Source organism: Vulpes vulpes, chromosome 6 (assembly GCF_048418805.1).
Source record: "Vulpes vulpes isolate BD-2025 chromosome 6, VulVul3, whole genome shotgun sequence".
In the NCBI taxonomy this organism is placed as follows: Eukaryota; Metazoa; Chordata; class Mammalia; order Carnivora; family Canidae; genus Vulpes; species Vulpes vulpes.
The window spans coordinates 2,989,150-3,011,304 of NC_132785.1; the positions used below are offsets into that span (position 1 = coordinate 2,989,150).

A 22,155-nucleotide genomic window follows, 5' to 3' on the forward strand; every position below is an offset into this window, starting at 1 on the left:
ACTGGGCTCAGCTGATCCCCGTGCATCACTTAACAGAGACTCTGGATTCAGCCTCGTAGTTTAGGCAGCTGGGAGCGCTCCTCAAGGTTTGTTTCGTTTGTTGACCAGGACTTCACCTTAGTGCTGGTCTTCACTTATTGAAGTGGAGAAGCCAGAAAGTCTCCAATAAAACATAGAATAAGGCAGCCAAAAGCTTGTGAAATAAACACGTCGGAGGAGATTTGCAGCGCGTGACCGGCTCACCAACACCCTCCATATATCCGCCCCAAGAAGTCCCAGAAAATACTCACCGAGGCTTTGAGAAATGTATTGACTGGCGAGGAGAATGTCAGCACATTTGAAAAGTGCTGCAGGGACTATAAATTGCAGGCCACGAAGTCTAAGGAGAAATAGGGCCATTGAAATGAAATCCCTCTTTTCTGTGGGGATGCCGGGACACTGGAGCGGCGGGGACCAACCAACGCTGCTTAGCTATCAAAGGCCAAGTAAGTACGGCTCTCACGACAGGCTTCAAAACCAGTGTTTTATCCTAAATCAGGATAAATAACTAGCAACAGTCTTTATATGTGACCACTTCACTGTTGTGTGTGTGTGTGTGTGTGTGTGTGTGTGTGTGTACCGAAATCACCTGGAAGGCTCATTAAACCACAGAGAAGTGGCTGGGCCCACCCCCAGTCTCTGATTTGGTAGGTGTTGATGGAATCCAACAATTTGCATTTCTAACTAATAACTTCCCAGGTTATATTGATGCTGCTGATCCAGGGACACTTTGAGAACCATTGATCTAATTGATCTTGAGTCCTGAGAACCAATATAGAAAAGCAGACCATACAGATACTACTTAATTCACAAATCCCCCCCACCCAAATCTAAGAGTTATGAGCAAAGGCCTTCCCTTCTGGGTTCCACACAAGGTTACTTGTCTTTCAACTGAGTAGAAGCAGAGTCCCCCAAAGTGGTATCTGTTTTCTATAAAATTCAAACCCGTCCCCTGAGCATTTTCCTCTTCCTTAGCGGTGGTGGGGGTGGGGCTTGCAAGACACCACAACAAGCTTTTGGTTTTACGGTTATCCCAATGTGCCTCAGGCTACTGGACCCCTAAAACACTTCCTGAGATATGACGCCTCCTATTTCCGTGGTGGTTATCTTCTGATATCTGGTGTACTCAGGGCCTAGCAATGCACACCACGTTCCAGCAACTTTTTGCTCCCAGGTGTTTGTCTCATGAGCACGGTCTTCTGTGAGATGATGAGATAATCAAGGTCCCTGCGTACTGTCTTGTGGCACAAGGACAGGTGTACACCTGAGGCAGGATATACTGAAGGTGTACTGCTCTCCCTACAAGGTGAAAGCAAGCTACTTCAGGCATTCTCTGTGTTAGGGGTTGATTATCTCATCATCTCGCAGCTGAAAGACAAGCAGCTTTGTGTGGAACCTGGAAGACCATTGTCTCCAGCTGGTCAAAGCTGTAGTGATAGAGCAACAATGTGCAAAGCGTTCGTGACAGACTGGTGCTGAATAAAGACTCTAGAAAGTCCTAAAGGGGTTATCTAGGAGGTGATCCCTAAGGTTTTAGAGCAAGTAAAGGAGCTATTCACCTTTGAATGATGTCTCTGGGCTTGCTAGTAGGCCCTGTCGGAGACCAGTGGTGGGACAGCAGGAAACTGCCCAGCTCTTTGGGGTTCTCCTGTCTTCCATCCAGTATCATGTTCGTATTTTAACCATTTCTCCTCTTTTCTTTCTCCTCCCCACGTTATTTTGTACACAATGAGTTGGCAGTAGCTCCCTTTACAGTCAAACCTATAGGATATACAGATTATACAGAGTATCAATACAGTTATTTCTTTTCTAGAAATGAAAGGGGAATAAAATAAATGAAAAGAGGGAAGTCCTCCTTCGGATATCCAGAGCATGAGCGGAGTGCGGAACCTGGTGAGATTTGGTTTTGTTGTTACCTTTTAGAGGAAGGGGATGAGAAATAATACAGCTGTAGAAGGGATGGTTTCATTTGTAGGCAGGAGCATTCAGGGTGAAGAAGACTGTTCGTGTGGGACTAAGTGATGGATTGTGGTGGGCATTTGTTATTCCTACTAACGGTATCTCAGACTCCTTCATGCTTCTCTGTGCAAAGTACAGGCCCTAATATCCAGTGCCTGAAGCAGAGTGCCTTCACCCTTCCAGTTCTGAGGCATGACCCAGGGCCTGGCACTTGGTGCTGTACCCACACTTGATTCTATGGCCATTCAGGATTCCTAATGTTATCCCATGTAATTTTAAAAATCCCTTTTCTACTGAAATCCACCATAATCATTTTCTACTGCACCTGAGACTCCTAAGCGATGCTCTTACTAAGACATCCTTCCAGTCACCATAGTAAAGAAAGATGATTCCTTAGGTAGTGGATAGAAGCATTCCTGTTACTATAAAGGAACATCCCCCGTTGTATAGTTAATAATTGATGTTCCGATTTAAACATTGGTCTCTTGTAGGTTTGGTAGGCACGAGTCCATCCCTCTGAGCCTCGTCTCCTCCAGACACATTGAAAGGATCCAGTAACTTTGTAAGAGCCAACCATGACGTTCTGTCTTAGCGGTTACCATGCATCCCTTTTAACCCTCTCTCTCTTTCCCCCCCTCAACTCAGAAAGTCTGCAACTCTCCACCTCCTACAGCCCACATCTCTATAGTATGTTCACATGCATTTCCTAATTTATTCCCCCTCAAGAGGGCAGGCATGCATTTTTATCTTTAGTTTAGGGGTTAAAAAAAATTGATGTTAAGGGAAACATTTAACCAGCTAGAGATTAAAAAAAAAAAAAAAACAACCCTTAAGTTAAGAGAAAATATATTCAACCAGCTAGTAAGAACCAGAACCCAGGTCTTTAGACTCCTAGACTAGCCTACTGCAGAGAGTGCTCTGCCCCAGGTACCTAATCCAGAGGAGCCACGGAGATAGAGGGACACCCTTGTAGCAGGTCGTGCCATCCACACCCATTGACAAAACCCACAGAGATCCTGAGAGAGACCCAAGGGAGTGTAATTCATTTCTAGGAGGCTTGTGCTTTCTGCTTGTTTTGTTTTATTTGTATGTTTGGGAGTTTTCTTTCTTTTTCTTTTTCTTTTTCTTTTTCTTTTCTTTTCTTTTTTTTTTTTTTTTTTTTTTTTTTTTTGAGATCCTAAGTTGTCTTGCTGTGAGGTCTGGTGTCTTTACCTCTCATTCTCCTGTAACTTCATGATTCCCTTTCCTAAGATTCACAGACGTGTGAATGTAGTGTTCACCAGCAGCAGCCTGAGATCGTTGCACACGCTGAGCCTGTGTGTAATATGGGGGGTTTCACTCTTTCCAGAAGGCAGGACAGGGAAGCACAGAGGCAAGCTGCTCCAAGGCGGTCTGTGTCAGAGGGTGGAGGACTTTCTGATCTCTTCACAGATAACTGAATGCCAAGAAGGTACTAGCACGTTATGCGGACCACCACAGGAACAAAAATCTCATGAACCTTTCATGGAAAGGACCTTTTTCTGACATTGCAGAAAAGGGGCCACCTTCTAGGTATTCAGTTGCATGTTGCGCATATCCACGGTTTCATCTCTTTTAAGTTTGCTTTCAACTCCCACCATATGACTTTCTTCCAGGGCCCACCTTAGTCTTTTAAACTGAATTTAATCTACGTTGCCCTGTCATCTGAGGTTTGCCAACAGATCCTACTGCTTACGTTACTCTTTCAGATACTTAGGAGCCCAAAAGATTTTTTTTCTTATTTTGCTCTTTGCATATCAAGTGAGAATCTAGGCTTTTTATGTTGTTGCAACCCCAAAACCAAAATAAATAGGCTTCTATGGTACGTGAACTATTGTTCCTTCTCTAAAGAGGACAAATCAAGGTGTTCGAACAGCTTTTCACCCTTACTGCTCCCTCTCCACAGCAATGCTATTCATTCATTCACATATTCAGTTAATTGGCATATATTAAACTTCTGGTAAGGTTCAGCCCTTTATAAATATCATTAAATGTGTTTTAAAACTAGACAGAAGCCCCCGTTTTTTTTTTTTTTAAGAGTTATTTGTTTATTTGAGAGAGAGCACAAGCAGGATGGAGCAGAGGAAGAGAGAATCTCAAGCAGACTCCACGCTGAGTGTGGAGCCTGACATGGGGCTCGACTGACCTCACGACCCTGAGATCATGACCTGAGCCAAAATCAAGAATGGGACACTTAACCGAATGAGCCACCCAGGCACCCTGCCATGACCCCTTCTATTGAGGGGCTTACCACCCAGCTGGGTTGTGGAACACAACCAGAATATTTATACAGAATATCGTGTAATTATATAAACACGCCCATGTGTTCTGAGAAACACAAATTGTGCGGGCCGGTGCCCCCTTTCAATTTTTGAGAGAGATGCAGAATTTCCTCACTTGACAGTTCTTGAAGATCTAGAGCAGGCTCCCTTGTGTGACCCGCTCGCTAACTGCCAACAACAGCTGTTATGTGCTAGCCACAGGCTCTCTGTTCACGGGCCCGGGGGACCCAAGACTTCCTAACTCAGCCGGTCATTCCCCCCACACTTCTGCCAACTGCTCTGACTCTCTTCCTTTCCATCAGCACTCGGAGCAAACTCCCAGAAGATGACAGAAGGAGAGCGCACCGTAGAACCTCATCTGCATTAAATGCTGCAAAAGCACATGGTTGTCTTTTTTCTAATCCAAGGGGAGTAACTTTCTTCCTTCTAAAAAGGAAAGGACTCATCTTTGTAGGGGAACCCATTAAGAATCTGTTTTGGTCTCTCTTGCTCTCTCTCTGAAATGAATAAATAAGATTTTTTTTAAAAGAATCTTTCTTAAAAAATAAATAAAAGAATCTTTCTTTGGTATTTTCTGGATGAATTTCTTTTCTACACGTATGTTAAATATTAGTGCTTCTCTTTAGCATGAAAGTTTCAACCTGCAGTTTAGATAAACCTGCCTCTGGTACACGCTAATACTTTGAGCTCTCTAAAATTGACATGGGTAGAAATGGAAAGATTATATATTCACATTTTAGGATTTTAACTACAAGCTTTAGATTAAAATAACTTACTAATCAGAGCCTTGAAGGGCCCTAAGATATTCTCCTCCAATATTACGGGTAATTATTACTTTTATTTCTGACCTCACCAACCCATCTTTTTCCTCTTCTCAAAGTTCAGGTCAAACCATGGGGTATGTAAATGGGCTGTGGTTTACCACTTGAGCTGTGTTTCTTTCCTAAGGTTGACTCATCTAACAAGACTACCTTGTTTCAGGTCTGGGGCTCGTTTTTTCATACAAGGAAATCTGTTCATTTTTATAGTCTCCCTAAAAATGCTGATCAAATTCAGGTAGGGCCCTCCACTGTCAGGCTTTTCTTGCAAATGACCTCATCTGTTAGAGGCTAGTATAGTCCACCTAGTGCATGCCACAGTCCCAGCAAAGTTGAAGTCTGTCTGTCTGTCACCTATCTACTTTTGTTTGTCCATCCACTCTTCCATCCTCCACTCAAATAAGTACTGATCATTCACCAAGGCTTGCCAAGCACAGTGTTGGGCACAAAGCTACGTAGATGAGTAACGTGAAAACAGACTAAAAGTGTCAAAGAGATAGACAGGTAAGCAGACTAATCACCGTACAGTGCATGTGTTTTCACCCTCACGTTTATAGCACTGAGAATGGTGCCTAGCATGGAGAAGGCAGTCAAATAAATCCTCATTGACAAAACGGGATGAATAAATCGCAGCGTGAGCGAGTAGGCAAGCCGTAGATGAGGGTGGAGAGCATCCACGGTGGGGTCTGGGCAGCACAAGCCCCTGTGAGCACACTGCTTTTACTTTGAGAAAGAGGAAGTCATAGAAGACTTTGGGCAGAGGAGGGGGTCCCCAGGTGGCTAAGTGGGTTGATCGTGGGACTCTTGGTTTTGGCTCAAGCTGTGATCTCATGGGTCATGGGATCGAACCCCACCTTGAGCCCAGTCAGGCCCCACACTTCGTGGGGAATCTGCTTGGGGTTCTTTTCCTCTGCCCCTCCTCCTACTCACACTTTCTCTAAAATAAATACGTCTTAAAAAAAAAGAAGAAGAAGAAGACTTTGGACAGAGGTACATCGTGATCTGACTTAAATTTGAGACGGATGCCTCTAACTGCTCTTGGAGAACAGAGTGCAGGGGCCACAGGCAGAAGCAGCGAGAACTATGGCAATAATCCAGGGGAGAGACGCTGAGGCTTGAGCCAGAGGAAGAGGCAGTCAGCAGTGGTCAAATCTGGAGGTATTTTGAAGGTAAGGCTGACAAGACTTGCTGACGGGTCTAATGTGGGCTGGGAAAGGAAGAAAGGAAAGAGGTACAGATGGTTCTGAGCTGCTTGGCCTGAGAAGCCAGAAGGATAATGTCCCACAGCCCCAGCATCCACCAGGTAGCTCCTTACTTTCTTGAGGTTTCTGCTAAAGTATCCCTTTATCAGGGAGGCCTTCCCTGACCAGTGGAGCAATCACTGGGGCTATTCTCATATGTTGGGTTCTCTCCCCTCTCAGGAAGTTGGTAGGATGGCTCTTTCATGTCCTTTTAAAGTCAAGTGTGACTATGTGACTCATTTTGGCCAAAAAACATAAGAAGATAGAACTGGTGCCATTTTTTCAGGTGAAACCCTTAACAGTCGGTGTATGTTTCCTCTCATTCTCTTCAGCCTCTACCAAGGCAATTTGAAATGCTCGCTTGGGCTTATCTTCAGAGCGAGGAACACAAAGCTAAGCCCTGGCTGGTCTTCAGTGGTCATGTGGCATGAGCTAGAAGCAAATTGTATAGATCGATCAAATTTTAGGGGTATCTTTGTTATTGCAATATAACCTGTCCTGTCCTGACTGATACATCATCCTAAATAAAATGGCACATGCCCCCCCACCTGATCCCCAGGTCCCCACCCCCCTTACTTTTACCACCTCCTAACATAGCATACATCAACCTCTTCCTTTTGTCTATGATTCTCTCCTACCCAATTTGATTGAATACTCCATGAGGACAGAGACCTGCTCTGATGTGCTCGTGGCTGCATCCGGGTGCTAAGGAAACACTTGTTCTGTGAATGAACAAATGCTGGGAATATCAAGGAGGACTTTATAGAACAGAGCATTGAGTGTCTATCTCAATAAAATGCACAGGAGTGTGCCAAGGGGAGGAAATGACCTGTGAAAAGACCCAGCCGGTCCAGGGGGCTCCAAGAAGTTCACCATCATTAGAATGTAGGACGAGTAAAGGCAGCTGTGCAAGGACTTAGTGTTTGAGGAGATGGAATGATGGAGGGTGAGACTGAAGAGATAGGTTGGATCCCATTTATGAAGGACCTTTTATGCCCTGGTAATACTAATATGCTTGGACTTTATTTTTTTGAGCAAGGAAGAGCCAAGAGAATATTTAAATCAGGGAGCAACAAGATCAGTTTTGATTGTGCTTGAACAAAAATTACTTTCAGGGAGCAATCTCCGCTTAACCAACATTCTCATTTCTTCTTCGCCACATTCATCCATTTCTTCCCCCAACAAATGTTTTCTACTTGGAATGAGCAGTGTACCATGTAAGGTGCATTGGAAAAAAAGAAAAAAAAAAACAGAAAAGCAGAAGCAAAAGATACTCCTTGCCTTAAAATGAGCTTCGCTCGTGTGGTGTTCATGAAGGATGACTAGTTACACAAGCCACGGGAGCAAATCCGGCACCGGGGTCTCTGCTTTCTGGGACTTTTCTTTCCATCAACATATCCACTCTTGTCCCACCTATCAACCTTAGATCCTCTAAAGTTCCTTCACCATTTCCCCCCACGTTCTTCTAAGGGAAACTGTCATTGTCACCTTCACTGGTATTGTCCTCATCGTATCATCATCACAAAAGAGCGAATGGTAACATCTCCACATTTTACAATTTACAAATCACTCTGGTATACTTGATCTCATTCGATCCCTGCAGGAGCCCTGTAACCTATTATTGCCCCTACCTTATAGATGAAAAAGCAAAACCCAACAAAACACCGGGTTGAGTCATTTGCCCAAAGTCACTTAGAAAGGCCCTGGAATGCAGGTCACACCGTGTCGGTCGGGCGAGGTAGGATTGCAGATTCTCTTGTAGATTTTCTAATTTGTAGTTTCCCACTTCGTTTGTTTCTCTCTCTGGACAGCAAATATTTTCTGGGCATCTGGGATGTTTCCGACACTGACTGGGGGCTGCAGACACAGCAGTGAAGGAAACGCACAGTGTCTGCTTGCTTGGAACTTCCTAGAGCTTACAGTGCAGGGTACCCCCGCCGGGGGGCGGGCCCGGGCCTCCCCTTCCCCATCACCACCACTGCTGATGGGCCGGCGAGGGAGGGAGGCCTTCCTCCGTGAGCCCACGGACGGAGTGGGCGCCCCACATGGTTCCTCCACCCCAAAGCAGCCCCTCTCTCGCGGGTGTGCTGTTTGCTCCTGGTTGAGCTCAAGCGTGTTGGTTTCCGCTGTCCCTGTCCTTGTCCTGCCCGACTGGCTACTAGACGGTAGCCCTCTCTTGCTGACATGACGGGGACATCGAACTGCCTGGCCGTTCGGTACCCTGTTCCAGGCAACAGGCAGAGGCTCCTCGGAAAGTCCGTGTCCCTCGTTGCTTCGCTCAGGTCCCTTCCCTCGGCGGCCTGGCGACCCCCAGGGCCGGGAAGCAGCCAGCCAAGGGCGGAGCTCAGTCAGGGCCTGGAAGCCCCACCTGAAGGCATCCTCCAGGCTTTCGTCCTCACAAATGTCTGCAAGCCTGGCTCACTGAGCTCACCCCCAGCGTCCCCCGGGCTGTCTCGCCCCTCCCATGCCCGTCCTCCTGCCCTTTTATCCAGGGCTGGGCTGCCCAGACGGCGCGCCATCCAACAGGTGCCCAATAACGGTCTGTATCCCTGATTTTCCCTGATCCCCCTGGGGATGTGTGCAGGTGATGGCAGCCTGCAGGAGCCTTACTCCCCTGCTACCAGGATACTATCTAAACCCCAAACAGGAATACGCAGTTTCTCACCACCGACTGGACCTTGGATCAGAAAGGTTGAGTCAACGCTGGCCAACCAGGCCTGAATTAGCAGACTGCGGTGCATCCGGCCTAGTCACCTTAAATAACAAAAGAAGGGACTTGTAGGTGTCCTCAGTTGGGAGTGGGGTGGGCTGGGGGTTCTCGGTGTCCTCCCCACTCACATCCTCTCACTTCCCATTCCATCCGTTTACTGACTTTCGGGCGGCCTCAAGCTGGGAACTGGGAGCTCAGCTGGACAGCTGCCGGCAGGGACGGCGACACCGGTATCTGTGGGGCTCCGGTTGTGCCTCTGTCTAGTTCTGCCCCCGGTGTTTCCTCCCTCCACCCACCCATGGCCTTGAGCACCTGAAAATTCTACGTCCCTAAATCCGCTCCCAATGGAAACAAATGATTCCATATGGACCTAGAGCGCTCAGTGGAAACAGAGAAGGCAGAGTGTGAGTTCTTGTCTGGAAAACGAGCATAGTGAAGAGATGAAACTGCCCCGCGACAGGCAGCCAGGGTGGTGGAAGACGGGGATGATGAGAAAGGGAGGTTGGCTGTGTTTCTTTTCTTTAAAAATCCAAAATATTGCGTTTCTGATTGCAAAGGGGATGCGAACTCACCGTGGAGAATTTGGAAAATGTAGAAAGAAGCTACAAAAAAAATACCCACGGTAATTCAAGTTACATGGTAGGTAACTTGAAATGTCGCTCTTGACTTTCCTCTCAGTCCATAAATACATGAATTCCCCTCCTGTTGTTGAATATTTCAAGTATTTTAAAATTTACCGTCATAAATAACCTGGTGATGAACATCTTTGGCCTCGCACAGCTCCGTACATTATTTCGTACTGTGCTTTGCTTCATGACAGGGAACGAAAGCCCTGCAGGAGGAGGCAAGAGCTGCCGGCTTTCAGCAGGTGGGTGGACAGGGCACCCTGGGGGGCTGCCAGAAATGGGGTTCACCGAGGTCACGATCCTTGCTTGGCCCAGCTTCTTTCCCTTGTGTGCTCACTGGACCGTGGTGGTTTCCGACTATATAGAGTTGACCTCGTGGAGTCAGAAATCGTCTAAAAATCCACGGGCTTCACACCCCCATCTCTGCTTCACACCCTTTGGCCACGTGGCCGCAGCGCCCACCGCCCCGAGCACCACCGTGGGTCCCGAGAGCCCGGCCTGCAGCCCGGCCCTTTCCTATCAGCGTGGGGAGGCCGGAAGCTAAGATCGACATCTGCCCTCCGTCCTTGCCGTCGGGCCTCAGGATGGGCTCAGAGGCTGCCAATCAGCTGTGCTCGTGTGGACGGGGCTTCAGCACTGAGCCAGGAGGGAGAAGTCCCCTTCTGGGGACAGGAGAAGCAGGTGTCTAGTTGGCATTACCGGTGAGGCCCCGGTTCCCCGTGTCCACCTGCCCCGCCCGGTGCTTCCCCACCCGGCCTCGGAGGGAAGCCCTGTTGTCCCCTTGGCGTGTTTGCTTCCATCCCCCTTTCCATCCGTTTTCTGAATATACCTATAACCATATATTCTACTTTTGCTTTGTTTCTCCAGCTTTATTATGGTAGCAAAATACGTATACCATAAAACTTACCGCTGTGGCCATTTTAAGCGCACGACTCAGTGGCTTAGGTACCTTCATGATGTGGGACAGCCGACACCACCAGCCACACATACAGCTCTTCATCTTCCCCAACTGAAACCCCACACCTATTAAACGTTAACTCGCCTTCCCCACTCCCCACAGCCCCGTGGCCACCGCTGTTCTACTTCCTGCCTCCGTGAATTCGACTGCCCTTAGTACCTCACGTACTCTCCTTAGTACCTTAGTAGAGTCATACAGTGTTTGTCTTTTTGTGACCGGCTTCTTTTGTTCGGCACAATGACCTCAAGGTTCATCTCTGTGGTAGCATGTGTCAGAACTTCCTTCCTTTCAAGGCTGAATAATATTCCATCATTTGCATAGACCACATTTTGCTTAGCCACTCATCCACCAACGGACACTCGGGTTGCTTCCACGTTCTAGCAACCGTGAATAATGCTGCTCTGAACGTGGTTGTGCAAATATCTCTTCAAGATCCTCCTTGCAGGGCAGCCCCGGTGGCACAGCGGTTTAGCGCCGCCTGCAGCCCCGAGTGTGATCCTGGAGACCCTGGATCGAGTCCCACATCGGGCTCCCTGCATGGAGCCTGCTTCTCCCTCTGCCTGTGTCTCTGCCTCTCTCTTCGCTCTCTCTGAATGAATAAATAAATAAATCTTAAAAAAAAAAAAAAGATCCTCCTTGCAGAGTGTCCGTGAGCCTGTAGTACTTAGCACAGTCGCTGACACATTCGTGATGATGACGGGAAGCTCTTCCTACTATCCTGCCTCTCTAAGCTCATCTATAAGTGGTGTTATTCTATTACAGTCCTTGTGGGGCTGAGGTCACTTGCTATTATTGCAGAATGTGTTTGCTTTTGAGAGGCGCTAACACACCCTGCTGTGTTTTCTGAACTTGTTTTTGAAAGAAACCCACCACGTTGTGAACCCCTATCTCATGAAACTACTTGATACTGTGAAATCTAATATACCAAATATGTGTATGAGTCACACTCCCATTTTTCCTGAAAGAACGACTTCCTTGTGCGCTTGAGGATACCCACACTTTTTTGAAGGTTTTGCATACAAGAGGCTAACACTGATATCTTTGGAATGATCTTTCAAATGAGGTGAATTGTGCTCATTAGCATGTTCTATTTAAGGGAAAGGAATTTAAGGAAAAGGAACATATGGTTCCATTTTAAAAGGGGGCTTTGAGGGTAACTCATGGCTCTCACGGACAGAGAGTGGAGAGAGAATGTGACAGAGTCAGGGAGCCCCAGAGTCCACTCCCATCCTCGCCCCTTATCAGCAGTGAAAGATTCTTATTATTTCTGAACCTCAATATTCTTATATTTGTATTTACTTAGTAAGGAAGTAACAAGTATTTACTTGTTAAGATGATTTGATGGGATAATGTAAGTGCTGGGTACATAGGACATCCTTAAATAACGTTAGTCCGTCTACCCTTCTAGTGTCATTTCCGTAGAGTTCTGAACTCCCCACCTGTGTATTGGGTACCAGTTATGTGTCAGCAGACATTTCTGCAGGCTGTAGGGTGAAGGGATGCATCAGAGAGACAGTCCTACCTTCAGAGGGTTTTTTAACTGGTGAGAAAAGCAGGCCATGGCTAAGTGGACTCAAGAGAAGAAGGACAATGATAACATTATGTCCAGGGTCCCCTTACCTTAGCATAGGAAACAAGAGAGAGACCTTCACAGAGTTGTCACTTGAGTCGAGGCTTCAAGGATGAGAAGGAGCTCACTAGGCAGCCAAGAAAAACAGGTACAAAAGCAAAGACAACGCGCGTGGAGTCTCTAAAACTGGGGAGCGTCTCTTTATTCTCTAGATTGCCCCACCCAGGAGTCTCACAGTCTCTACTTTGGCTGACAGACATGTCAAATCTCTGGGCATTCCCATCAACAGAGAAACCAAGAACTATTAATGACCGTTGCATAAACGAGCTTAGGCCTACAAGTCTACCTGGAAAATGCTTGGCTGCTACCTTTCTCTGTTACCTTTTCATGGGGACAACTAAGCACATCGCAGTGGGTGGTGTCTGGCTCTAAATAGGTCCTGCCTATCACTGTTGATCATAAAAGATTTTTCTTTCTGGAATCAGATCATTTAACCTCATTTCTAACAGCCATGCTCAGGTGCTGGGTGCCTGGGTGCTGCTAGTAACAACAAACGACCAATGATTTAAGAGCAAATGCAGTAGTAAGTCACCTGGTGGGCAGAAAAGTCTGTTCCTTCACGTCCATTTAATGAAGAAAATTCTAGAGCACGAATCAGTTTGTTATTAAGGGCGGCTGTTCCCAGATATAGTTCTTATGTCTCCATACTCTTTTATAAACCACAGGCATCTGCCAGCTGCTGCTGCTGCTGAGAGAAGAATGTTTGTATCCAGGCAGACGGACAGAAACATGGTAGAAAATGAACAGGCTGAAACCGGAAGAAAAAAAAATGCACAATCAACTTCTGCTGTGTATTTTAAGAGAGATCCCAGGCCAGTTGTAGCTGAGAGATGATTCATCCCGTCTACAGAAGCATCAAGAGCAATGAACAAAAACCGAGATTCTGTTTTACATAATTCTCATTTTCATGCAAAGAGCTATTCAAACAGCTCATGAAATTAGCCGGCAATTTAACTACCTTGCTATTTAGAGTGTCAGGCAAAGTGCACAGGATTTTTCCAGATAAGGATTATGACAGCTGGTCAGTAAGAAAACCGTCGTAGACCCTGCCCTTCCCTCTAGGACATCAGGGAAGTGTCAGAGGGCCCCCGAGAGATGGAGAAGTGATGTATATGGGTCCTCAGGCTGCAACAGGGATCCATTCAAATGCCTTCAGAAAAGGGGACCCAGGGAGGTATCCGTGATTTTCAAACCTGGCCACACACCCACCTTACCTGATGAGGTTTGAAGACTATGGAGCGTCTCCAGAGGTTCTCATTGACTCAATCTAGGGTGCAACTCAGGAAATCAGGATTTTTTTTTGTCAACTCCCCAGGGAATTCCAATGTCCAGCAGAGTAGGAGAGCCACTAATAGGGTCTGTAACAACTGGAAGGGGAACAGAGCGGTGCCAGGGAGCAGAGCAATCAGGGCTACCTGCTCGCCGCAGGGAGGCAGATGGTTAGGCGTCCTGTGTGACTGGCGCCCCCTCGAGCGCAACTCCAGACATGCAGCCCTGTGGCAGGATGGACAGTTGATGCTTCCCATCCCTTTCACCGCAGGACTCACAGATTATTATCACTCAAGTCCTGAACGCTCCCTCATGTCCTTTCATTACAGCTGCGTTCCTAACCTCCCAAGTCTCCCGATTTCCCAAGTTCAAATTCCTGAAATTTAGCATATCAGGCTCATCTTTTTGAGGCAGATGACAAGATCACCTGCTTCTGACCAGTCCATGGATAAGGTCCACTTGAGCCAGGTGGCCACCTCAGTCCATCATGGGTGTGGAAACAGGTGGTGCTAGCCATTAAAGGGCTAGAGCTCTGGGCACAGGCACCTTTCCTCGGGAAGTGTGAGTAGGAAGGTAATTACTGCTCTCTCGCTCTCTCTCTCTTTTTTTTTAAATAATTGGTATCTTAAACACAAAGAGTTTAGCAGAAGCTGACAGGTTTCATTAACAAGGCTTGAACCTTGGAGGGCCATAGAATTAACTGACCAAATGAGACATTTCTGAAAGTGAAAGGGTGCTATTAATAATAACACTGGGACAGAAGGTGTAAACTAAGGTGGTTTACACAAATGGCCATCCTCATTTAGCATAAGTTGTGATGTAAGAGGTGAGTAAAAGGACCTAGATGAAATCTCAGGATATGGATCTGGAAAATAATCATGTCTTACAAATACATAGGGGAGCACCAGAGTGAAGAAGGGGCTGTGAAGAATACACTCCGGCAACTTCCCTCGTATAGGGCAGCAACTCTTGGAGATGTGGATCCCTCAGTCTGGCAGTCCTAGGTACACAGGTGGCCTGCCTAAGGCAGGTGTACGAATTTCCTGGGGGCTATCATAATAAATCACCACAAACTTGATGGCTTAAAACAATAGAAGTGAATTATGTGATAGCCTGGAAGCTAGAAATCCAAAAGTACAGTGTCCCTAGGCTCTAGTGCTGAAGACTGTAAGGGAGAGTCCTTCCTTGCCTCTTGCAGCCTCCGATGACTCCAGGCATTCCCTGGCTATGGATGCTCCAACGTTTGTCTCTGCCTTCACGTGGCCTTTTTTTATGACCATGTCTTATCCTCTTCTGCCTCTTATAAGGATAGTTGTCCCAGGATTTAGGGCCCACCCAGATAATTCAATATATCTCATTTTGAGATAACTGAATATCTCATTAAGTCAGTATATCTCATTTTAAGCGTATCTCCTTAACTTAATTACATCTGCAAAGACCTTTTTTCCAAACAAGGTGACATTCACAGGTTCCAGGTCGATACACCTTTTGGGGAGCCATCATTCAACGCACTATAGTAGGTAAGGAACTTAGAGTCAGCTTCACTTAGAACAGCATGGATGGAAGAAGAGGAGGTGTTTGAGAATCCATTTGAGGTACTATATGTTAGACTCTATGTTGCAAGTAGTGGAAAACCCATCTAAAACTGGCCTAAAGAGTAAAGCAAATTAATGGGTTTATGAAAGTCAAGATACAGGGCTACCTTCACATGAGGCTTGAACCAGTAATCCAGCATATTTTGTTCCAAGCCTCCACTTTGCCCTTCATAGAGTTGTTTTCTCATAAAGCTGCCTTCACTTGTGGTCCTACAAGGGCAGCATGTAGCTCCTGGGGGTGTAAATATTCTTGCTCAGGATCTTCAGGGAAGGAGAATCCATCTTTCAATGATGCAAACTAACCTTTTTTGGGCTCTCATTGGCCTGACTTGGCTTAAGGCAATGGGATACTCTGATTGGTTTGAGTCAGTAGAAACTGACCTGAGAGTTGAAATAGAGTCAACCCAACCCAAACCACATGGCTGAGACTTAACATACTTATAAAAAGAAAGAAAATGATGAGGATGCTGGAGACAGGGTCAGCAACACATTACCACCACAGGCATCATCCACTGATGAAAATGAGAAACTCAAAACTAGCCGTAACATTTCCTGAGTATTCATCATGCACCATGCACTACATGTAAATTATGGTCACAACATGTAAATTTATGGTCACAACAGCTATAACAGGTATTATAATTATCCCCATCTTACAGATTGGGAAACAGAGGCATGAGATGTTAAGTAGCTTATTCATGGTCACACAGGTAGTAATTAAGTATATTTTTTTCTGAAGGCAGTGAGGACCGCCATGATCAAATTTATTTTAGAAATATCATTCTGACAGAGGCATGGAGAAAGGATTAGGAGAACACGAGTAGGACTGCAGGGAGGTCAGAATCAAGATAAGCAGCAATGAGGACCTAACCCAGGGCATGGGCAGCAGGGAAAGGGAGTAGTAACTGGCGTTGAGAAATATCAAGGAAGTAGAATCCGTGGCCTTGGTAATTGTGGGTGGAGGGACCGTACAGGAATCAATGATGAGCCTCGGGTCTCCAATTTGAATGACTCAACTGATTCACTGCCATTAACTGAAATTGTAATAATAGCTTACATTTATAGAAGTGCTTAGTTTGTACCAAGCGCTTCCAGGGACTTGCTCATTTAATCTTCACAATGTCCTAATAATGCTCCATGACCACAAAATCTCAGTAGCGCTCGCCAATAAGCCTTTATTGAGCCAGTGTGAGACTGCGAGTGGGGATGGAGGTGAGCTAAGGCAAAACCGAGGAAGTCTGACTCTGTCCCAGGTGTCTCTCCTCCTCATCGTGCAGCCAGCTGGTGAAAGAGAACCTCCTAACCAGATAACAACACTTACTGCCAAGATGTACTTAATCTAAGATAGTGTGATATTGATTAGTGGATCGAAAAACAAACCAATGGAATCTTTTCCAAAAAAGAGTTGATGAAGGAATGAAGAAATGGAAACTTTCTCATTGTTATTGGTCACATAAACCAATACGACCATCGTAAAGAGCAATTGGGTAATATCTATTAAAGTTAAAGGTGTCTGTAACCTATGACCCACTGAGTCCACTCTTGAGTGGAAATCTATTTTTGTTTTAGCGTATGATGCAAACCTGATACACGAGGTGGCATTATGGATCACTGGGGAGAGGATGGACTCTTCAATAAATGGCACTAATACATTACACATAGAAAGTTGCAGTTAGATTTGCATCATACACTAAAACAAAAATAGATTTCAAGTGGATAAAAAAATCTAAAATTATCTTTATCTTTATGAGAATGTCTTATGACATTGGGATGGAAAATGATTTATTAAGTCACAATTCATTAAAGGAAAGATAGATACATTTAAATATTAAAAACCTCTGACAGCGATGCCTGGGTGGCTCAGTGGTTGACCACCTGCCTTCGGCTCAGGGTGTGATCCCGGGGTCCTGGGATTGAGTCCCGCATTGGGCTCCCCACAGGGAGCCTGCTTCTCCCTCTGCCTGTGTCTCTGCCTCTCTCTGTGTCTCTCATGAATAAATAAATAAAATCTTTAAAAAAGAAAACAAACCAAAACCCTTTGACAACATAGGCCAGCCTCGTAGCTAACATTACCTTTAAGTGACAGTCATTGAGTATCCAGAATATATCTAGAACTTTTATAGAATATCTTTAAAAATGATAAACAATTCAATACCGAAATGGGTAAAGGATATTAAGAAACAAATTTTAAAAAGATGTTTAAATTTCCATTACATTTATGAAAAATTCCTCAATTTCACTAGGAATTAAGAAAAAGCAAACTAAAATCACAATGAGATGTTGTTTCACTCCCACCAATTTGGTAAAGAATAAAGAAGTCTGATATTATCAAGAGTTGGCAAGGATAAAAAATGTCAATGTCATGAAAAAAAAAAAAAAGCCTGGAGAGTTTTTCTAATTAAAGAGGATTAAAGAAGACTCAAGATACATGACAATTTAATGCAATATTCAATCTCTGATTAGAGTTTGGACTGGGGGAAAATTTTTAAAGAGCATTATTATGTCAATGGGAAATTTGATTCTGGACAATATCACAGAATTGTATCCATATTTGATTTCTTCATTGTAATAATTACACTATGTTATGTAGAGGAATGTCCTCATTCTAAGATATATATATATATATATTTCAATATATGTATACATGTTGAAACATGGAAAGCAAAAGGCCAAGAAATTTTGAAGTGAGAGAAAGGGAAAGCAAATGTAGCAAAATGTTAGCAAAATGTTGAATCAGGATGAAGTAGATACATGTGTTCATTGTATCATCTTGGCAACTTTTCTGTAAATTTGAAATTTTTCCCATAAAGAGGAGGCAAGGACATGAAAAAAAAAAAGGAAACTTTGTCATTGTTATTGGCTGTATAAATTGATGCAACCACTTTTAAAGAACACTTTGACAATGTCTAGTAAAGTTAAAGATATCTCGTCCTATGACCCATCAGTTCTACTCTTGAGATATTTTCTCAAATTGCACAAATAGATGTGTGTAAGACAGTTCACTGGGGTATTGTTTTCACAGAAGAAAAATGGACAATAATAAATGCTCACCCACCACAGAATAGATAAAGAAAGCATCTATTCCTATGATTCAGCAGAGTGAATGAACTTGTCCATGTGTATCTGTATTTTTTAAAAATCTCAAAAATAATATTGAGCGAATAAAGCAGTTTACAGAAGGATCAGTGCGGTAGTATATCATTTCCATACTGTTGAAATAGTTCAAGACAATACTAAATCTTATTTATGGATCCATCCATATGTAGTCAATGTTTAAAAATATTAGGGATGGATGATAAACATCAAAATTCAAGATAGGAAAGAGAGAGAGGAAATGTGATTGTGGACGCCCTCTCTCCCAAATGGGAAACTTCCATTACATCTGTGATTTACGTCTTAAAAAAATAATTTGGGGATAATATAGCAAAATGTTAACACGTCACACATCTGGGTGGTAGAGAACAGACGTTTGTTGTATTACTCTTTCTTCTTTACTGTAAGCACAAAACATTCACAATGTATTTTTGAAATCTTTGGCAAGGCAGGACTGGGAAATAATGTGTTTTATTTTGCTTCTATAGCAGGCATGCTAGAAACTTGCTCAAAACTCAAGAGATGGAGCTCTCAGGAGTGGCTGATTTCGGAAATATTTCTTTCAAGGCAACAAGATTGCTGGGGTGCTTTTGTGCCGTGGAGGGCACTAAATTGATACCGTGAGCAATGGGTTGAAACTAAAATGCTACATCTCTATAGTTTAAGAATGTGCGCATGTGTATCTGCAAGAAACTAGGACAGTGGGTGCCAGCTACAGCCCTGCAGAACCACAGGGTTCTGCAGAAAGACAAATGACCTGAAAGTTAATTGTGAATAAAACAGACCTACTTCGAGCTGAGTTCCCCTCAGGAAGTACCTCTCACTATTACCAAGAATCGGAGGGAGCGTGAAGATGGGGGCCGGAGGGACTACCCCCAACACCTTGCTACACAGAGGGAGCTCCAGATCAAGCACCCACAGGCTCTTGAGGAAGCCCCGTGGGTGACGTACCCGATTTCCCTTTAAAAACCTCAGCAAGACCTAAATGTGAGACAGGAAACCATCAAAATCCTAGAGGAGAACGCAGGCAGCAACCTCTTTGACCTCAGCTGTAGCAACTTCCTACTAGACATGTTGCCGGAGGCAAGGGAAACAAAAACAAACATGAACTATTGGGACTTCATCAAGATAAAAAGCTCCTGCACAGTGAAGGAAACAGTCAACAAAACAAAAAGGCAACCTATGGAATGGGAGAAGATATTTGCAAATGACATACCTGATAAAGGCTTAGTATCCAAAACCTATAAAGAACTTATCAAACTCAACATCCCCAGAATAATCCAGTTAAGAAATGGGCAGAAGACATGTGGATTGACACTTTTCCTAAGAAGACATCCAGATGGCCCACAGACACGAGATGTTCAACATCACTCATCATCGGGGACATGCAAATCCAAGCCGTGACGAGACACGGCCTCACACCTGGCAGAACGGCTATAATTACCGATAGGAGAAACAACAGGGGTTGGCGAGGACGCAGAGAAAGGGGAACCGACCCTCTTACACTGCTGGTGGGAGCGCAAACTGGTGCAGCCCCTCTGGAGAACAGTGTGGAGGTCCCTCAAGAAGTCAAAAACACAGCTACCCTATGACCCAGCAATCGTGCTACTGGGTAGTTGGCCAAAGGATACAAAAATACAGATTCAAAGGGGAACATACACCCCGATGTTTACTGCACCATTATCAACAAGGGCCAACCATGGAGAGAGCCCACATGTCCCTGGACAGATGAATGGTAGAGAAGATGTGGTATCTACATACAATGGGATATTACTCAGCCATCAAAAAGGATGAAGTCTTACCATTTGCAACAACATGGAAGGACCTAGAGTGTATCGTGCTGAGTGGAATAAATCAGAGAGAGACACATACCGTATGATCTCACTCATAGGTGGAATTTAAGAAACAAAACAGACGAACACATGGGAGATGGGGGAAAAGAGAGACTATAAGGGACTCTTAAGGACAGAGAACAAACTGAGGTTGATGGAGGGGGTGGGTGGAGGAGGGATGGGTGTTAAGGAGGCACTTGGGCCCAGCCCTGAATTCTACTCCTGAGACCAGTATTGTACTGCATGTTAACTAACTAGAATTAAAATCAAAATTTTGAAAAATAATAATAAAGTAAGAGCCTCGGCCACATCCAGCGCACCCTACCTGGGAACGGATGCTGGAGCCAGGGCCGGGGATCGCTCGGGCCCGTTCGTGCTTCCGAACACACGATCCAGTTTGACAGCTTCAGGTGTGCCAGCCTCTAACCCGGAGCAAACGGGGTACTTGAGAGCCATTCAGTCGGGGCAGCGGGCACGGGGGACGCAGGGCCCGTCTGGGCAGGTGGCCCGCGGGGCAGGTGGCCGGCCGGGGAGCGAGCCAGCGGGGAGCTCCAGCCTCGGCCCCAGGAGGACGGCGCGGCCAAGGGCGGCGGGAGGTGTCAACTCGGAGGCTTCCTTCGTGGACCCGTGGATGCCGGGGACACTGCACATCGAGGGCCTCATACATGGTCCTTGTCACTGTATTTACGGTTCTGATGTCTTTTCAAAAACTTGCTGCCCCTGCAATGCTTGCCCCTTCTGTCTTGTGCACGGGCCCGCCTGTAGACTTCATCGAGCTTTCCTTCCGGATTTTTGTGTCATGAAAGCAACAGACACGTCAGATGTTCTTTGTCAAACCACGTCTGCCCCCCGCCCCGGGAAATCCTGACACCAGCTCCCCCGCGCCCCCCATCACTGGGTGAGAGACCAGGGGGTCGCCGCAGGTTTCGAATCAGGGGAGGCTGTTTGCAATATCATTTGACTATCTTGGGATCGAACTTGTGACACGAGGCTTGTGTCCAAGACAGTGTATGAGCCCCCAGGTCTTCATTGTTCCGCCACCTTCATTTCTCATTTCCGGGGAGGTGGCCTTCAGGCCGGCCGTGTCCGTTGTCCCGCTCTGGGCCCAAAGAGGTTCCCTTCTACACAGCGTCCGAGTGAGCCCCGGTCACTTTCCGGGCTGCTCCTCCACGATGAGTCAGATCCTGGCTCGAAGCAGGCGGCCCCTGCAAACGCGCTGCCTCCCAGGGTCAGGCCTCTCCGCTAAGGGACCCTGGCTCAGATGCCACCTAATGGCGAATTCTGTGAGTGAAAAACCAGCTCTTGAGAAGCACTTGAAAGGCGTCCTTGGAGACGAGACCCTCCGCGGGTGCGAGTCACCCCGGATGAGACTGTGCTACAGATTTACAGTCTTTGTAAAAGAAGACTAAGAGTTTCTGGCCAACTGGAGCCCGGCTTTGGAAAACAATTCCATTCTGTTTTCTTCAAATATAAATTTCAGGGTTTTCTAAACGTAGGAATGGCTTCTCTTTTCAAAACCCACCCTGGCAGAGATAGGACCGGCCTGAGCCAGGGGAGGCGAGGGTGAGTTTGCTGAGATTTGTCAGGACTGTGGAACGTGCCAAGTTCTGCTGAAGGCACTAGGAATATCTCCCTCCATCCTTACTTCAATCCTGAGGTAGGCACTCTGATAAAAGCAAGATCCATCCTTATGATTTGCTGCCGTTGTTGTGGTTGTTATTTTGTGAATGAGGGATTCAAGGGTCAGGTAGTTCTAATACCACTTAGCTAGTCAGTGGAGACACTGGTATCCTGGCCCAGGCCTGTCGGGCATCATTAGCTGCGTTCTTGCCCACTCCACTCTGGAATTACGCCTTCACTTCTCCACACCTGCTGGATTCCGACATTAGCTCATCCTGCAAATCTGTGTCAGGGCCAAGAATGCACACTCTGTTGAGTACTGGATGAGCCATGATCCAGACACGGACCCTTCCTTCACAGAGCTTATAATCTATTGGGAGAGAAAGGAAAAGGAAATAAGAAATTGCACTATCGCTTGGCAAATGCTATAGTGAGCACGGGGCGGACAGGGCCATATAGAGAAGT

At 45.7% G+C, this 22,155-nt stretch overlaps 1 long non-coding RNA gene across 1 annotated transcript in view; it reads right to left on the reverse strand.

The window, feature by feature from the left end:
- The window catches only part of LOC140599284 (uncharacterized), a 34,587-nt gene extending 13,273 nt beyond the window's left edge, over positions 1-21,314 (reverse strand). Inside the window, exon 1 of the long non-coding RNA XR_012001971.1 lies at positions 20,396-21,314. This is a non-coding gene — a long non-coding RNA (uncharacterized lncRNA). The remainder of the gene's footprint in view (positions 1-20,395) is intronic.
- Between the last annotated feature and the right edge of the window lie 841 nt (positions 21,315-22,155).